Here is a 15,663-nt window from a genome sequence, read left to right as displayed (position 1 = left end):
ATTTTTTCCAAGATAATGACACAAGGCACACAACACAACTTGTCAAAGGATGGCTTCTTTATAGCTGTCCCAAAGTTACTGAGACCTCATCTCAGTCATCACACTTTAACGGCTGAGTACACACCAAAAGATCACTGGTAACAGTGAAGACAGTTACGTATCAGAAAAGATCTCTCACTAACTATTCCACTATTATTACTGATTAACAATAATATTATGACCAAAGACACTGTGATGCAAAGCAACGAAATACACAGCAGAAAAAAAGACACCAGTGAAGCACCTACAAGGAGAGGAGGAAACAGGACGAAACTTCATGCTTGAGAGGGTGTGTGACGTTATTGCAATAATTACAGTCGGATCAAATTTACAGAGAACTTGGCAGTGTGAGCCGTTGCACCCCCTGTAGCACGGATGCACGCACTGATTCGGTCAGAAATGGCGTCATAAGTCCTTTGTACCCTCTTCTGAGGCAAAATGACAACTGTTATATCTGGTCCTTTATGTCCTGGATACGCAGACAGTTCGTAAAGACACGTGCCATGTGTGGGGCAGCGTCTACTGTCGTTTGAGAGGTAACACATTACGACGCAGAATGTCCGTGGCGTGTCGCTGTGCCGTCAGTCACAACCACACGTGACTTGAAGTCATAGCTGTGACTCACTCACACCATGACTCATGTAGCAACACCACTCTGCCACTCCATAACAATGGAAGATTGGACCATCTCTCCATGTCCCCGCCATACTCACGAAAGATGGCCATCCTGGGTAGTGCAAAACCATCATTCATCGCAGAATACAATGCAGTGTCATTCATCAGCAACCCACGCTCCCCGGTCCCTCTCTACACGCAACCGTTTGTGTTGTGTATTAAGAGCGAAGTAATTCCCTAGCCCTGCTGCTGCTGCTGCTACTGTCTGACAAAGCTGCAAGATGATGCAGAGCGTTGCAGAGAGTCCGTAAGCTGTTCTCGGATGCCAGGTGCTGATGTGCATGGGTTACGATGTGCTTGGTGCACAATAGGGCGGTCCCCCCTTGTGATGGTCAGATGTTGCCGACCGGAACCTTGAAGGCGAGCCGGCCGCGGTGGCCGTGCGGTTCTAGGCGCTGCAGTCCGGAATCGCGGGACTGCTACGGTCGCAGGTTCGAATCCTGCCTCGGGCATGGATGTGTGTGATGTCCTTAGGTTAGTTGGGTTTAAGTAGTTCTAAGTTCTAGGGGACTGATGACCTAAGTTGTTAAGTCCCATAGTGCTCAGAGCCATTTGAACCATTTGAAGTCGAGTATGCTTGCCCTCACATTCCAATGCAGTCCAACATCCGGCCACTGTCGCATCCGAATGCCCTCACAAATCTGGATGTTGCACGATTCGAACAGCTGGACAGATGGAGACTGATAATGAGGCTACGTCAGGTGCCGATAACGCTATATCACAGGAGTACGCGGCGTCTCTGTGTCCTTTACAGTGATCACGCGACGTATGACGCTGTTCGTATCTCGTATATACCGTACTAGTCCTGATTACAATACTAACATGACCAACACTAATCCACTCCGGTTATCGTTATACCTGTCACAGAGAATTCCAACTCTATAATCCGGTTAAAATTACTTGATAGCTCACACTTCAAGCGCTGCAGCTGGTTACCTCCACAGTGCTCAACGCTCACGCCCGAACTATTCGTCATTGCCGAACTGCCACAACAATTAGTTCACTTCCAATTTCTTGTCCGGTTTTCTTTCCTGATTTGTTTGATCCCAAAACCTGGGTCTGACCCTTTATTTCGTATTTCATCACACATGATAACCCCCCTTCCCACACACATACGCACAAAGATGCTAACAAAATACACACGTTTCATACAAAGCACTACCTAAACAATACTGAATCTTTCCGCACAAGATGCTTCATTTATATAGTTATCATAATCAGAGGTCGGCTTACATTAGGTAAGCATCGCAAGACATTGCATGAAGGCGAATTTTTTAAGGCTGTCAATTAATAGTTGCGACTGGCACACCAGTCATAATTACAAGAGCCTTTCGTGGTGTAATGGACGCAATCCTGGTTCCGAGGAACGAGTATTACAAGTGTAAGACAACAGTCCTTCAATGGCTTATGCTCCGTTGCTAATGCTCTAAATGCTAGTTTTAGCAGTTTTCGGATAACTCTGCGTGATGACTATCGTCACTCCTACAAATAGTGTAACATACAGGACCTTCTACGCAACTCGGAACGACTATGCCGTATGGTTTTGGCAACAAACTTCGCAAATATTGTTCCGTATACTGGAGAATCGACTTTCACGCGCGAAGGAATGTGCAAAAGTCGCAACTCCCATATATGGTCTCGAGAAAATCCTCGAGGTACGGCTGTCCACAATTTTCAGGGACGATTTTCAGTTAATGTTTGGGATGGAATTATTAACAACCAAATAGTTGGGCCTTACATTCTTCACCACCGTCTAACTGGCCGTGTTTACTGCGTACTTCTAAAACACGTCCTTCCCGGTCTTCTCAACCCAGAAGACGAATGTTCTTCCAGTATGAGAAGGCACCTCCCTATTTTACAAACCGAGTGAGAAGATTCTTGGACAGACAATACCGTGGACGCTGGAACTTATGGACTAGTTCACTGGCCTGCAAGATCCCCGAATCTCATACCACTTATCTTTGGAGTCAAGTGTAGGCTTTTCGTTGCTGGAGACGTCCGAGATCAAGCCAATGAAACAACACTACCCAATGTCCACCGTTCTGTAATTTGTCGGCTTGAGTTATACCATCAAGACAATGGCGCACACTTCGAGTATTTACTGCAGTAATCACGAGGTACAGTGATGTTTCCTCCAGGCTGAGCGAACGCGCTGTGGCGTTGTCTAGCGATATGTAAGTCAGAGACGCCAAGTTAGTATACTTAAAATGATTGCCTATATACAACCTATCAAATGGTTCAAATGGCTCTGAGCACAATGAGACTTAACATCTGAGGTCATCAGTCCACTAGAACTTAGAACTACTTAAACCTAACTAACCTAACGACATCACACACATCCATGCCCGAGGCAGGATTGGAACCTGCGACCGTAGCGGTCGCGCGGTTCCAGACTGTAACGCCTAGAACCGCTCGGTCACCCCGGCCGGCTCCAACCTATCATCCCACAAAAATTCTGTACTTATTTCTGAAACCCCCGGTATGTAACAGAGCCCGTGAAAGCCCTAATCTTGTCAGGTGAAATAAATGCATAAATAACAAGATAGCAAAGTAACATCTTCATCCGTACTTTGCAACCGTCTATACCTGTGGTTCTCTATGACTAGAGGTGTACTCATTTCCTTTCCCAATTTTAATGCGCATTTAGGTTTATCGTAACACGTAAAATGCACGAAGTGGTACCCACAAGGAAACAAAGTTTGTGGGAACTAGGGAGGGGAAGTACGTAAAAATTGATGAAGGCGCTGAGGGCACACAGCCTTCGCCCTCTGGCCTTCCGGAATAAAAGAGGAGCGAACAGCTGTTAGGCGCGGTGTGCTCTCCGGGGCGATAAATAATTCGTGCTCTGTGTTAGCGCCCGGGGGCCTCGGGCAAAAATCTGCGGTCGCCCCCTCTGGGAAACACAAAGGCCCTCCCCCCACCCCACCCCCTCGCCATCTCTAGGGCTGGGCAAACAATACTCACGTTTGAAAGTTTTCCGATGTGCCGCGAGATCCACACTGTACAAGCGTTGCTCGAACAGCCACTTGACATTTATCTCGTGAGCCGCGGGTGCAATCGATACTCGAGAAACTAAAGACTTGCGACGACAAGAAGCCACTTCTCTGCTTATAATTAGACTGATTAGTGAAACGGAGGAGAATATAGTATTAAATCCTATCACCGTATTTGAACATTTGTAATCAGAGTTATCACACGATATCTATGACTGTATAAAAATTTAGATGACTTTTACGCAAAGCCAACAGTCGGAGGCAAAAATCTTGTCCTTCTACTTATATTACTTGACTCAGAACCCAGGACAAAAAGAAATATTTGGTTATTAGAGACCATAATGATATAAGTGGGTTGGAAACAAGCATTTCTACACCGTTTTTATATTAGAAGGGATAAATCAGATTAAAAACGACAGCGTAACATTCCAGGAAGAAAAATAATTAGGAATTAAATGCGCAGTAAGCTAAATAAATCACCTTACCTGACTAACTGAGATCCCTAGAACAAATTATAGCGGCAAGACCCATCGTGGAGATACTACGAACATAGGTGACTAGAACGCACGACGAATGACAGTTCGAGAATTAGTCAGAATGGTGATCGTGATCTTTTATTTATTTATTTATTTATTATTACTCATTGAACGTCCTCCGTATTACTGTGGATATGAATCAATTAATTTAAAAAAAATAATTGTTTCCTTGGTGGCGGTGATGACGACACAAGCTGATCGTAATACTACTTATCTCGTGTAAACGGAGGACAAATGTTATCGACGCAAGAATTTACAATGGCAGCCTCTACTCACTTACCTCACTGCCCATTGAAAATAAACGCACCGGACGGAAACCAGTCGCCCCAGTCTAAATCACGCTAATACCGGCTAACACTGCCTCTAGCCCTGATAACGCCCTCAAGTCAGCGAGGAAAAGAGAGCAAAGTTTCTTCACGTACGCCATATCCAGCGGAAGCTCCTTAATAAATTTCCCGTGGAGCTACCCAACTGCAGGGATGTTGATTGCGGCATTTCACACCTTGTTCCAGCCAGTTCCTTCCGATCGGATAATTTAACGGGCCAGTCGAGGTGTGATACTATGCCAAAGTATTCGTCGAACCAGGTACGTGTGCATGCAGCATTGAGAACACTGCTGTCGTCATCTAGGAAGATGGTAGCGTCCACAATACACTCGTCATGACGTACAAGAACGGGGATCACTTGGTTCATGTTCACGCTAAGCTGAATGAGCTGGCCCAAGTCACGGCACGAAAAACGTCCTACAAATCGCAGGTCCACTTCCGGCCTCAACTAATTGCCACGGATTAAATAGTTTCGCTGTGATGTCGGTGCATTCAACGGCTTGCAGCATTTAAAAAGAGCCAAAAAAAGGAGACTCGTCAGTACATACTACACGCCACCAGCCAGTTAGTTAATGTCGAGTTCCTGCGTCCACTGAAGAGGTGCTGTTTTATATGGCGCTACGAGTAATGGCCTTCTGCGAGGTACGCGACTTCAAATGTCCACTGCACGAAATTTCGTTCCCTACGTTCACTCGGAGACTGCCTGAAAGCTCTGTGGGATTTGAAACCGTCTGTCATTAATAGGGCGTGACAAAAATGGTTCAAATGGCTCTGAGCACTATGGGACTTCACTTCTGAGGTCATCAGTCCCCTAGAACTTAGAACTACTTAAACCTAACTAACCTAAGGACATCACAAACATCCATGCCCGCGGCAGGATTCGAACCTGTGACCGTAGCGGTCGCGCGGTTTCAGACTGTAGCGCTTAGAACCCCTCGTCCACCCCGACCGGCAGGGCGTGACACTCATGTCAGGTCGCTGTGTGGTAGGATATCTATAGCAGCACTTTCTTACGCCCTGTTACGTGGCTGCGACTGGCACACCATTATTTGAAGAAACAGTGAATAGTTTGCGCTGATGTACCAACAAATCAGGCAAATTCAATCACGATGTGACCATAGACATATTGCAACACGATCTAGTTTCTGCCATTCTGTCACTTCTCGATGTTGCCCCACCCTACTGGGATGATTCCATTCAACGGATTGGCGCATACACACCATTTCCCTGTCATGATCAAGACGCATCTCCTCAATCACATTGAACACCTCCGAACAAATCTACACCATCCACAAACTCGACTCCAACAATGCTACAGTCTCCCCTCTACTTTCCAATCCTCGTATGATACTGCGCCTCTACCAACACATCCCACCAACCCTACATCTACACAGCCTCCACATACTCTTCCAAAGAAACTTTAGCCATCTCCTCTTCCAGATCATGAGCCCCGCCCCGACATTTACGCATTCCACCAGCTCCACTCCATCCATTTAATCTCATCAGGGGTACCTCTTCCTCTCCTCCCTTATTTCCTAACCCCCTTTCCCCATCAATTTTTTGCCTCACCAATATCCTCCTCTACTCCACCCACCTCTTCTTTCCCCTCGATACTATCCATCATTTCTCCATCCTTATACTACCACATTACTACCCTCATCATCGGCCAACCGTTTCCCCGTCAACAACAGACTCCCTATCCCAGGGCAGGTCCTTTCCGTTTTAATGCCACGAAAGAGCTTTTTTCAAATATCATTGTTTTGGCAAGAGGTTTTAAAGCTTTTGACTTATGTCAACGAAACAAGCGTAGTCCTATGGCCACCTGGTATCGTCTACAGCGCTAGAAGCGGCCAGTGGCTCTTGAGGAGGACTGGTAATATTTGTACGGTGACCTACATTTGTGCTACTTGGAAACATAATTTTTCGAAAAAATAGGTTTCACAGTTAGTACTTGAGCTATGATTTTATCTTGTTGTTCTTGCATTGAGTTGAGCCATTATCCTCATTTCCATTTTCAATCTTTATAATTTGATATTTTTAATATTGTAGAGCACCATGACACTCTTATCATGAATGCACTGTCATCCTCTGATGGTAAACGTTTTATTCGGAATAGATAATAGCAAGCAAAAAACACACATTTAATTGTGTAACGAATGTGGTGGTTTTATGGCTGTTTCACATGGTATCTTACACCTGTATTGATAAAACCTATATTGGCTACTTTGCGTGCCATGAGCGGTGACTGAATAGATTAAAAAATAAAATAAACAGTGGTACAATATAAATTATATCTGCTTGGTTGTCAGTTTAAATTTATCTTACAAACAGGAAGCAGTTTTTGTCTGGTTGTTTTGTCCTGTCACGAATGGCAGCAGTCAGAATCATAGCTAACTTTACGGCATATGAAATTTTTGAGACGATTTACACGTCTTACTAGGAGAAATAGCACCAGCTGTCATCTGTACCTACAAATTTTGCTAATGAAAGACAGTCACGCGCAGCGCTCGGCCAACCAGTGTTTTCACAATTGCACTAATTTTGTTACAAGTAATATAGGAAGACTACCGGAATTCTACACCGAAGTCAGCATGACTGCTCTTCGAACTTCCGCAGTCCACCGCGACTGTCGATAACATGCCGCTTGGGGGTGGAAACATGGGAAGTGAATGGGGAAGGGAGGGGTGGGGGAGGGAGGGGTATTATTGACGGGACAGCAGCTGTTTCCAGGTTATGATTTTGTAACGATCTCGGTCTTCGGATGGAGGAGTACGTGTGCGGCCGGGAAAAACCTGAGATTACGTCGGATATGGTCTGAAGACGTTGACTGCAAGGCTACCGTGGCAGCGTTTGTTACTTTTAATATTGTCTTATCAACGCTGACTGATGACAATGTACCTGAAACTACATGACCACTCTATGATCCTGGTAATAGGGTACCCACGGTGCGCTATTGTGTTGAAGGAAGATTAGATTTTTAACTTCTCGCGTAAGAAAGTTTATGTAGGGACTTAACTGCAGACGAAGGACCGTGAAATACCGAAGAAACCGCCCTCACATTTGCCTGAAGTGGTATCGGCACGCTGTGGAAAAAATAAATCAGGATGGGAGATCGGGTATTCGAACCTCGTTCCTTCTGAATGGAAGACCAGAGACTTCACTCTTCGCCACAGTGCTAGGTGCTTTTAGACTGTAACTCACCGGGTAATCATAAGACAACGAAAATTGGTAGAATTTGTGTGATGAATCAATTCTATCAAACTTTTTTGGAAGAGTCCTACCTAAACAACAACGATCTGCAGAACAATCTGCCTACTCCATTCTGTAGATTATTGAGCACTACGATCTTGAAATAAATACACAATTATTCGGAAAGAGACAGCAACAAACTGAAATGTTATTTTCCGATGAACTAGTTTTTACGCCACCGAACACTTAACGGCAGATTGTTTCTGTGAACGAGGTGCATAACATCACCAAAAGTAGAGCGAAATCATAGAATCTACGCAATTATGAAGCATTTTGTGATCTCGAAAGAAAAAGTCCTTCGATAAAATTACTTACCAGTGTGGAAAATACACGTCGTGTACATGCTTGTAATTACTTTATTTCGACGTTGTTTATGGAGGGTGGTCCCTGATGTATGTCGTCAAGGGAGCTTTTGAGGTGGAGATTAAAAAATTTTGTACAATCTTCTGGATTCTGTAGCACATGACCTGAACGTGCCTCAGAAAATGGAGCTTCTGGAAATGTCTTCATTATGATTAGCCTGCAGTTCTCGTAAACTAGTTCATGGGAGAATAAATGACAGATTTTTTAAAATTTATTTGCGGTCGTAACTTAAGAGTATTTGAATATTAGAAAGGGTTTATGTATAGGTACTATATACATTTTGTAATGGGAGACCCTCCTCTAACATTACCTTTTTTTAATAGAAATAGCGGATACCAGGAATCTTGTATAGGTTAAAATTATTTCAGCTTTTTCACTAAAAGAATTTCATATAATTTTGTATACTATGTATTATATTTCAGACTAAGATCTATAAAAAGAAATTAATCTTTTTCAGTCAATATGTTCTAGCTCTGTTCGTATAGCTAAAATTATTCTTCTCTTAGAAATATTTGAAATTACGAAATATCTGGCATACCTAGAATTCATATTATTAATTGCACAATCTAACGCGAACTATACAATTTATTTCTGGATCCATTTACAAAATAATGATGTAAATTGGTGATGATTCTTCTTTTGCTAAGAAAATTTGTAAACTCTTTGAAATGTGTTAGTGGAGCAGAATGAGTTAATAGTAGTGCGCATGCCTCTAATGGAAACGGACGTGTTCTTAATTTTAGCAATAATAATGTAATTTTTGGTTTTACGAAAATGGATATTGAGAAGTCAGTGTAATATAGAAGAGTGGGGTAAAATATTTAAAAAGTCATAGAAACAGAAAGTACTTCATCAATTATTATGTCAACTAGAACCCACAAAGTCAAAATTGCAGCCTCAAGAATCTGCCCATAGACGTACTGCAGCCAACAACGAGAAAATGAAAATACGTATTTTTTTTTATATCTTACGCCTCTCGAAGCTTTTGAAACTAATGAGGAGACAAAGTTTACTGGTGATATGTGGTAGGGTAAGATTACAATTTGTTGATTATTTTTGAACGCAATCACTGTGGTCGTTGTGTCAATTGTAAAGGCGTGCTTGTTTCCCAATCTCTCTGCGAAAAGATCTGTCTGTCTAGACTTTACGTCACGGTGGCTGCAGTTTCTCATTTGAGATTAAAGTGGTAAAATCCTCCAGATCAAGAGCAAGAAAAACAAGAGAACAACCATTTTTTTACAATAATGATATTGGGAAGCACAAAGTCTGTGTGAAAGTGGTAAATCGCTGGCTCGAATGACACTTCACAAAGTGATCAATGGCATTTCTCTTTCTGTCTCTGAAACAAAAGACATCAAAAATCTCCTGCAGAAACACTTCGGCTCAACATGAGAAGATCTTCTGTCACTGCAGTTTTATTAAAAAATAATATTTCATACTGAAACAGTTTGGACTGGTACTGAGAGTTCTCAAACACGCTCTGATGCCAGCTTCAACGTTTCACGTGGAATGCCTGATATTGTAATCTAAATGAGAGCACACTCAACACGTAACAATATTACTCGATACCTGTGAGCAGTGTCTTATCATAATAATGATTATATTAACATATTTTATTATTTATATATCATTTTCGTTTCATTTTGCCTAAGCTATAAATTAAGCTATAAATTTTAGTGACGAGAATCCTATTATGTATTCTCCTCAGTTTTCTGATGTTCTTGTTGATATCATGTAACTTTCCAATTTATGCTGAAATGAATATTTATTACTATAAAGAAAAGTAACTACAGCGTCAAATTTTCATTTAACTGATTTTTCACAAGTCGTTGGAATTTAAAAAGAGAATAGTTTTATAAAATCCTATAAAACTGCAACAAAAACGGCAAAACTTGGATTAACAAAGAATGAGTTTGTTATGAATCAGATTTCAAAAAACACTAGACCTTAAATGTTAAACAATTACGAATGGAACTATGAAAGAAAAACATTTGTGAACCTCACTGTTTATTCTCTACAGGTTTTTCATTCATATTGAAAAGTCTGCCTTTAGTGACTAGACAGGTTTTGGTACTAGACGCGTCATTTATAAATCATCTATCGAGTGATATAGCGAAATAGTTAAAGACCCATCCAGCCATCCCTCGCGCACAGACCGTTATGCACCACACGTAAGAACAAATAACAAAAAATTATCCTCTCAACAACAGAGGCATAAGTCTTACAAACACGTGTGAAAGATGAAATCCTATCAAACAGTGATAGGTTTACAACGGTAAAGCGCTAAATATTCATCTAAAATCACAGGTTCTTTAACCGGACCTGCCTGAGCAAGCTCAATGACTTACCCCATGATACAAACGAGCCTACCGAAATTACAGCAGTACCACAGGGTTAGCCAAACTAAAATATCACTTTTTTTACAATCGACTGCAACTAAAGATCAGCCCGCAACCTATAATTTTCGATGGCTTACGATTCAGTTTGTATCACGCTATAGCCGTTACTGGTTCCTGGGACACATTTCCTTTTTCTACTTATACTTCATGCAATCGATGGCAACAATGACAGGCGAATGTTGATAAGCAACCAATTTTGAGTGTCATTCGTCACGTTCATCTTGACAAAGAGACGTTCTTCAAAAAATGTGTGTACTGAAGTGTTAACTATTGAATGCGTTATGATATTAAGCTTTAGACGACGCACTCTGATCGATCACGTCACCATTAAGATAAAAGAAATAATGGTTCAAATGGCTCTGAGCACTATGCGACTCAACTGCTGAGGTCATCAGTCGCCTAGAACTTAGAACTAATTAAACCTAACTAACCTAAGGACAACACACAACACCCAGCCATCACGAGGCAGACAAAATCCCTGACCCCGCCGGGAATCGAACCCGGGAACCCGGGCGTGGGAAGCGAGAACGCTACCGCACGACCACGAGATGCGGGCAAGAAATAATGAAGTGAAACGGTAGAACTCCAGAATTTTCACTGTAACGGAAGTCGTTTCCACTGTAGGATAGAACTGGATGAGTGCAATGACAGAATAAGCTTATGGCGTCAGATATTGAGAGTGATATATACACTCCTGGAAATGGAAAAAAGAGCACATTGACACCGGTGTGTCAGACCCACCATACTTGCTCCGGACACTGCGAGAGGGCTGTACAAGCAATGATCACACGCACGGCACAGCGGACACACCAGGAACCGCGGTGTTGGCCGTCGAATGGCGCTAGCTGCGCAGCATTTGTGCACCGCCGCCGTCAGTGTCAGCCAGTTTGCCGTGGCATACGGAGCTCCATCGCAGTCTTTAACACTGGTAGCACGCCGCGACAGCGTGGACGTGAACCGTATGTGCAGTTGATGGACTTTGAGCGAGGGCGTATAGTGGGCATGCGGGAGGCCGGGTGGACGTACCGCCGAATTGCTCAACACGTGGGGCGTGAGGTCTCCACAGTACATCGATGTTGTCGCCAGTGGTCGGCGGAAGGTGCACGTGCCCGTCGACCTGGGACCGGACCGCAGCGACGCACGGATGCACGCCAAGACCGTAGGATCCTACGCAGTGCCGTAGGGGACCGCACCGCCACTTCCCAGCAAATTAGGGACACTGTTGCTCCTGGGGTATCGGCGAGGACCATTCGCAACCGTCTCCATGAAGCTGGGCTACGGTCCCGCACACCGTTAGGCCGTCTTCCGCTCACGCCCCAACATCGTGCAGCCCGCCTCCAGTGGTGTCGCGACAGGCGTGAATGGAGGGACGAATGGAGACGTGTCGTCTTCAGCGATGAGAGTCGCTTCTGCCTTGGTGCCAATGATGGTCGTATGCGTGTTTGGCGCCGTGCAGGTGAGCACCACAATCAGGACTGCATACGACCGAGGCACACAGGGCCAACACCCGGCATCATGGTGTGGGGAGCGATCTCCTACACTGGCCGTACACCACTGGTGATCGTCGAGGGGACACTGAATAGTGCACGGTACATCCAAACCGTCATCGAACCCATCGTTCTACCATTCCTAGACCGGCAAGGTAACTTGCTGTTCCAACAGGACAATGCACGTCCGCATGTATCCCGTGCCACCCAACGTGCTCTAGAAGGTGTAAGTCAACTACCCTGGCCAGCAAGATCTCCGGATCTGTCCCCCATTGAGCATGTTTGGGACTGGATGAAGCGTCGTCTCACGCGGTCTGCACGAACGCTGGTCCAACTGAGGCGCCAGGTGGAAATGGCATGGCAAGCCGTTCCACAGGACTACATCCAGCATCTCTACGATCGTCTCCATGGGAGAATAGCAGCCTGCATTGCTGCGAAAGGTGGATATACACTGTACTAGTGCCGACATTGTGCATGCTCTGTTGCCTGTGTCTATGTGCCTGTGGTTCTGTCAGTGTGATCATGTGATGTATCTGACCCCAGGAATGTGTCAATAAAGTTTCCCCTTCCTGGGACAATGAATTCACGGTGTTCTTATTTCAATTTCCAGGAGTGTATTTTTATTCTGATTACGTCTTACATCATTGTATCGCAGCTGTTTGCTCTCGATGTTACAAGGTACTTGAGTAAGGCTCCGTAGCCGTGCTTAGGGATGTTCTGATGTTGCTGATATTAGTGAGCATCGATATTTTTTTTCCGATACGTGCAGTAACGGTACCGATACCAAGTACTTCTTGTCAGGGAGGGCGAAGCGGGTCATCTTGCACGGTGAGTCATCCATAGATGAGGAGGTAGCTTCAGCAGTGTCCGTAGGGAAGCATGTTGAACCCTTGCTGTTTACGTTGAATATTAAGCGTAGTCTACCTTTCTTACCTACGGCTCACTTTTGTATCTCTCTTAGTAGCAAAATTTTCTAACCGCCAATCAATTTCATAGTAATGGTGGTTTATAAAGTGAGGAAGTTACTTTGGAAATTTGGCAATTTGTGGTAAGATATTATAGGACCAAATTGTTACGGTCATCGGTCCCTAAGCTCACACACTACTTAATCTAACTTAAACTAACTTACACTAAGGACAACACACACACCCATGCCCGAGGGAGGACTCGAACCTCCTACGGAGGAAGCCGCGCGGACCGTGACAAGAGGCCCTAGACCGCGCGGCTTCATTGCTTTATAAAATTTATACAAGCAAAGTTGCAGCAAGTTAAACCGTATACTAGTAATTAATTACCAAATACTTTTTGTCAAAATTGCATGAAAACCTAACGAAAATATCTTTACACCCGAAACGGCTACATCATACCATGAACGCTGGAACGCTCGCTAGTGGGCTGTAGGAACCAGGCTGACTAACACTTATATCCTGACGGAAAAAAATCGAAAAATCAAAAAATAATTCTTGTAGAGTAATGAAATTTCTGGAATACTTTGGTCTTGGTAACATATGTATGTGATTAACAAATGGTTCAAATGGCTCTGAGCACTATGGGACTCAACTTCTGAGGTCATTAGTCCCCTAGAACTTAGAACTAGTTAAACCTAACTAACCTAAGGACATCACACACATACATGCCCGAGGTCGGATTCGAACCTGCGACCGTAGCGGTCTCGCAGTTCCAGACTGCAGCGCCTAGAACATTGCAAGATCATAGCACGAGATAAGCCATTGCAAATGTGGAATGTTGGTACACTAATAACCTGTGTAAACGCAAGAATGTTGAATGCAAACATGAAAACGTGCATGCGTTGCGTTGTACAGGTGCCGGACGTCAGTTTGTGCAACAGAGTTCCATCCCTGTTGCACTTGGTCGATCAATACAGGGACGGTTAATGCTGGCTGTGGATGGCGCTGGCGTTGTTGTCCGATGATGTCCCGTATGTGGTCGACCGGAGACAGCTCTGGTGATCGAGCACGCCAAGACAACATGTCGAAACTCCGTAGAGCATGCTGGGTTACAAAAGCGGTATGTGGGCGAGCGTTATCTTGTTTGAAAACACCCCTTGGTATGCCGTTCATAAACGACAGCACAAAAGGTCGAATCACCACATCGACGTACAATTGTGCATTCAGGATGCGTGAGATTATCACGAGAGTGCTTCAGCTGTCATACGAAACAGCACCCCAGACCACAACTACAGGTGTAGGTCCATTATGTCTAGCACTCAGGTTGGTTACAGGCCATCAACTGGCCTCCTCCTTAAGCCGTCGGCACACGGACCGTGCATCCGAAAGTTGAGCGTTGAGCGTGCCGAGTTCCTGACGTCGTAGCGTGGAATAGCACGTTCGGGAGTCTTTCCGAACGTGCAGAGCAATATCTGGCATGTCAGATATTCTGAGCGTGCGTCTGAGCGTTGACCAATGAGATGGCACAACGCCACCTACGTCACACGCTCGCCGTCTCCCTTCAGTACAGAGTTGTGAGGCGCTATATTGGCATTCATTTCAAGCCTATATGTATATATGCCGTTTCTGAGCACCAGCAAGTTGAGAATCACTGGAAAACCCGTTGTTAACTGTGTGATTCGCTCCAATACAATAATGAGAAACATAATATTCGTGGCAAAATAATTATTGTAACTTGCCTATTATGAGAGTAGGCTATTTGAAGGCAGCGACACACTTAAGATCCACCCAAAACGCATTGTTCTTGGTACAATTTGTTATAATTATATTGCAATTAGTAACATATCTACGATTAAGGCTTTCAGCAAGGGGTAACATACTATGATTAGATGCAAGGGATGTGTTGTTGTGCAAATATACAAATATACAAGTTATGTTTTTAACAATGGAGCGATGAGCATATTGAATACAAGATGTATATGGAAAATGAATTCGAGAAAATACTTAAATATAAGAATCACAGTAAGAAATATGGTAACACGCTCCGAATTGTCTTCAACAGAATGGATATAGTAGTACAGCAGATACAAGAGTATGGCAACAAACATCTGCTGTCTGATATAAAGAAAGATCTTGAACTCCCTATGTATGCGTTTAGAAGGCTGGAACTGACAAAAATAACAAGGCAGTGAAGGATTTTGTGATGTCGCTGTTCGGGACTTCTCTTCTGTCCATGTAATTTACCCTGGAAGGAACACACATCAAGGATTTACTGAATGAGTAATTTGGGTCTGGGAAATGATGATGAGGAACCTCAGGCTGCAGAAGAAGGAAAAGTGCCGTGCCGAACTGCCACCAGTTGAAGGTGACAGTGAAGGTGCTAAATTGTGCTACTACTAAATACTCATTCTTTGAATGCTGTAATTTATGACTGCAATTATCTGTCACCTTATTTATGGCATTTCATTGTAGCCATTTTTGTTACTGTTTTTGTGGAATTAAAAAAAAAAGCGTAATTCGTAGCGTCACTGACCTAAATTGAGTTTGTTAGGGCGGTGGTTCGCGTCTTGACACTCTGAATTTTCTTTCCTAACATTCGCGTTTTTATTAGGTTCTATTACTTTATTATTAGTTTAATATAAGTATATACTATAATATTTGATGTTATGTAAATATAAGTTCACCTTT

The 15,663-nt window shown here is 43.7% G+C and overlaps 1 protein-coding gene across 2 annotated transcripts in view; it reads right to left on the bottom strand.

Annotated features, from left to right (window-relative positions):
• The window catches only part of LOC126473351 (DENN domain-containing protein 5B), a 483,519-nt gene that overhangs the window by 363,392 nt on the left and 104,464 nt on the right, over nucleotides 1-15,663 (bottom strand). The window lies entirely within an intron of this gene.

Source organism: Schistocerca serialis, chromosome 4, assembly GCF_023864345.2.
Source record: "Schistocerca serialis cubense isolate TAMUIC-IGC-003099 chromosome 4, iqSchSeri2.2, whole genome shotgun sequence".
Classification (NCBI taxonomy): Eukaryota; Metazoa; Arthropoda; class Insecta; order Orthoptera; family Acrididae; genus Schistocerca; species Schistocerca serialis.
This window is presented reverse-complemented; position numbering and strand designations above follow the sequence as displayed.